Here is a 4,850-nt window from a genome sequence, read left to right as displayed (position 1 = left end):
AGGATAGAATTGGAGACATCCAGAAATAAAAACACGAGCCGAAAGTAGGAGCCAAGGTTTTGAGGTATAGGGTGTGTGTTAACAACTCATATCCTGTGGCCGCTGTCTACATGAGATGCTGACTGTGCAGTAATGACTTGCATTTAGTACTTGCATAAGTACTAGTACCCGGAGACTACTGCACAGCAGCATTGCGTTATGGCTTCTGCCACGCACTGCTACTGCTCAGTAGTCTGACTGCTGCACAGTCAGTATCTCATGTAGATACAGCCTGTGTGGCGATAAGAAGACCTGTAACACCTTCTCTCCATGGGTTGCTGTAGCACAAGGTGGAGCCCAGGATTATCATCTGATCTGAATGTTTTATCTCTAAGTTTTTCTCCTATTTTACATACTACTGAGCCATCTGCTTCTCCCCTCACCACACACATTTTCAGTAACTGTCATAGTTCAGGCAAATGAATAATGATACTAAAAATAAGTTACATGTCTTAGGTGCCCCAAAAGGGCAACAATGTATAAACAACCTTATGAAGCCAACAGAAGATATCATTTATCATTCATATTCCTTTTAACATTTAATCGGGGTTAAGACTGAGAATGAAGGGTACGCTGGTTGAAATTTGTCCTCCTAGCAATAGTTTATTCCCATTTGATTTAATTTATTTTCCTACCATAACCTTTGGCCCATTTAAACTATTGTTTCCCACAATCAAATATGTTAGCACAATGGCAAAGATTTTCAAAATGTTTTCCTCCCCCCACTTTCCTTACTTTGGGAATATCATTGTGTGTAAACTGCTGAATGAATGCATGCAAAGTGCACGCACTAAACATGATACGTTTATTTTATCATTTGTAGCTAAAGAGATGTAATTATTTAAGTGGGTATAATTTAATGTTATGGCATCCCTCAAATTACAGTACTAAAATTACTTTAATCTATACTTTGGCTGGGGAAATGCATGAGAACATTAAAAGCTCACCAAAAAAATAGAAAGGAGCAGCTTCAACAAGCTGTGCTGAAGAGCAAGTGACATCTTTTCAGGAAGCACTTGTTTAAGCAGTATTTACAAGGCTAACTTTCTACATCTATTACCTTTTCAATTAACTCTTTATCACATCATCATGCTGGATTAGTTTGCCACCAGGCTGTATGTTTATAAAACACTAGAAGGGAACTCTGTTATGCACTTTGTAATGTATCACCTGTTCAAACTAATGTGGACTGCTATCATTCAGCATCTTGGCCCATCATTTCAGTGACAGAGCAGTACTGCATGCCTGTTCTAACTTTACTGTTCCAATTTTAACAAAATTTTTTGACCTAAATTTACAAACAGCCCTTTTATGACTTGGAGCTTTCTTTATTTCTAGAAACCCTGTTTGCTACATTCATATTCTGAAAATATTATATATAGTTTTGCAGCAGTAAATCTGCCTCCAGACTGTGCTTTCTAACAACCACTATTCACTGTGAAATCATTTTATTAAGAATCCTTGCTTTATGAACTGGGTGTGGTATCCTGTTTTTTTAATGACTTAAGCACAATTTGAACTATGTAGACTGTGTTAGTACTTTTGCTAAAATGGAAATACCCAAGTCAGCTCTTATTATTACGGGAATCTCTTCTATGAAAAGCCATCACAAACAGAAGGTTGTCATATCTGGAGCTTAAATAGATTTAGTTTTTTTACGAGTTAGGAAATGACCATGGACAAACTTCTGTTTCCACAGAACAGAGTCATTGACTTTGACTTTAATGGGACCAGGATTGGCCATATTTCATCAAAGATCATTCTAAAATTGAAGGCCCACTGCTTCAGTTAAGCATATGTCTTCATTTCATTTGAAATTATTTCAATACACTGAAGCAGTGATGTCCTTTTAACTCCATCTCTTGTTGCCATGCATGAAGTCAAGGAGACCTGCCTGGGTAGTCTTTCCATTCATGAATAAGTTTCTTCTACTATTGTAGATGATTTTATCAGCAGCTCCACCCCCTGGTCTTTAAAGAGAAAAGTGTTACAGAACCAACTCTAAGCTAGTACAAGCACAGAAACAGGCTGGGTTGTACTGCTCCAGTAACAATGTTAAGGATAGAAGCTTTATGGATGCGAGGGTAACTCTAAGAAGAGAACACGAGGAACACCAGCTACAGACACTACCCATGCTGATTTGCCTTGGAAACACTCATCTCCATACCCCACAGACCAGGAACTTCAGTGTGGTGAACAAAACTAACTCTGCACCTGAGAAAATCATTTCCCTAAACCAATGGTATGACCCTTGCCTTCCAGCCCGTACCATCAATAATCTATATTAATGAAAGGGCCTCTGTGTGTGTGTCAGTACCATAGCTCCAAGACCATGATACCTAGAGACCTGAAATGCATGCATACTAAGGGGACCCTCGGGGTGTGCACCTGGGTGCTGTTTTTTTGATTTGGCTCAGAAAAAATTTCACTGATTTTTTGATCTATACTGCATAACCCCCTGTGACAGGAAGCAAAATAAATGCGTATGTGCAAAACATTCTTTGGGAAAGCTCAAAGCTCCTGGCCAAGGTCAACTGGTACAGCTGGAGAAGGCTCCACCTTTAGGAGTATTCCCCTAAGGGCTGTGGTTGGGACTGCTTAACAGGACCTGGGAGCACCCGCAGGCGAAGTGAGGGTTTAAGGAAGGTGCAGGGAGAAAACCATACTGGGCCTTCTCAGGGACAGATTAAGGGGTTGAGAGAGGCATTCCTTGTAAGGCAAACTACAAGAAGCAAACTTGCCAAAAATTGACTTGCAAAAGCTGCAGCCAGAGCAGCTGAGACTCCAGAGCAGCGAGTTGCAAGACGACAAACAAACAGAGCAGCATTGGCTGCATCCAGAGCAACTGAAACTCCTGCACAGCAAATTGCAAACAGAGCACCAATGGCTGCAGCCAAGAACCAGCCCTAGAGGAAAAAAGAAAACTCTGCATTCTTCTACAATCCAGCCTTGGGTTACGGTTCTTTCTGATCCATTAGTTGCAATTGTGTCAGTGGCGACTTCTTGCAGTCACTGCTTTGCAATGAGATGGAAAGGAGAAGCTCCAGGGATATGCTGCAACAGTGGCAAGGTTCAAGTGCCCCAAATGAATGATCCTCCTGAGCCCCTTCATACATTGTTGACAGGCAACACTCGAGATGCACATCATTTCCAAAGCAACATTAGAAGATACAATGGCATGCTTCCAAATGACATCTTTTGGCACCACAAAAGACATCAGAGAATCTGGCTACATGCCCACATTTAAAGTACTTGACCAGGTTTATTACTGGATTGGCAGTGTGATGCCACTCCCAAATGAAGAGCCCAAATTGCTGCAGATCTACTTCATGGGTGACAATACAAAGCAGGCTGAACAGCATTGCAACAATGTCATTCAAATCAACCTGCAGGTAGTGTTGCAGTTGCAAGACATGCTCCACAAGGAAAACAACTATGTTCAAAATTTCACGTGTGCAATGGAGAAGATGACTCCATAGTAGAATGTTGTCATTCATGCAGACAAAACTCCAGCTGGTGAGCATAAGCGGTGCTTCAGTGCACCCACAACATCAGAAGTGGCTGTCATTCTGGCTGGTGAACAACATGGCAATTGAGACATTGTGTTGCAACTCAGGAACAACTCCCTCCAGAGAATTGCTGAGACACAATGATCATATGATGCACTTCAGTATCTACTAATTTTCTGGCAAGGTGATGGCAGCTACCATTTTGAATTGTGACAAACAAACCCAGCAATGGGGCTGCCAACTCAAAAGAATATTTCTGCCATGGACTTTTATGCCTACAGGATGATGCTGTGAGCTAGAAGTTTCAATCACATCTTGCGATGCAAAGATCTCTTCCACCAATTTACTGTGGACATGAATGCCAAAACTGAAGCAGAAAGATTGAGGTTCATTTGAATGAACCAAAAGAAACTCAGAGTTGAAAACTATGTTCACCTCAGGGATGCCATGAACAATGATGGAGATGCTTCCAGTGTTGGCCAATTGGTCATCTTGCCTTCACCGTTCTTGCCAGTTTCACAGGTGGGCCTTGCTACATGCATGAGTGCACTCAGGACTCCATGACATATGTGTAAATCTATGGCCACCCTGATCTCTTCATTACCTTCACCTGCAACCCAGCTTGGGTAGAAGTGGCTAATGAACTGATGCCAGGCCAAAAACCACAGGATTGGCATGATTTGCTGGCAAGAGTATTCCAACAAAAAGTGAAGGCATTAATAAATCTCATCAGCAAGGGAAAGATTTTTGGAGCCATTCAGTGCTACATGTACACAATTGAATGGCAAAACTGTGGCCTGCCACATGCCCATATTCTGCTGTGGCTTCAGGATGAACTTCATGTCCACAGAGTGGATGACGTCGTCAGTGCTGAACTTCCAGATCCAGCATTGTCAAAACACAGATGGTGCATGGTCCCTGTGGAAGCATCAATCAAACCACCCGGTGTGCCTTCACATACTCTGGAGCTCAAGATTGGTGCACCCATCATTCTTCTCAGTACCCACCAGCACTCTGCAATGGAACACGATTGGCTGTCAAGAAGCTTATGCCACATGTCATTGAAGCCACCATCGTGACTGGCCATGCAGCAGGACAGGATGTCTTCATTCCACTCATTCCAGTCGTTCCCTCTGACCTGCCATTTCAATTTAAACAGTGCCAGTTCCTGATCCATCTCACTTTTGCCATGAGCCTCAACAAGGCACAGGAACAATCACTCAAAGTTGTTGGCCTCAACCTGAGAGCCCATGCTTTTCTCATGGCCAACCCTATGTTGGTTGTTCCAGAGTTGGCAATGGC

Source organism: Crocodylus siamensis, chromosome 5 (assembly GCF_052110815.1).
Source record: "Crocodylus siamensis isolate JL-2025a chromosome 5, ASM5211081v1, whole genome shotgun sequence".
In the NCBI taxonomy this organism is placed as follows: Eukaryota; Metazoa; Chordata; order Crocodylia; family Crocodylidae; genus Crocodylus; species Crocodylus siamensis.
The sequence above is the reverse complement of the archived record's forward strand: the minus strand, read 5'-3'. Positions refer to the sequence as shown.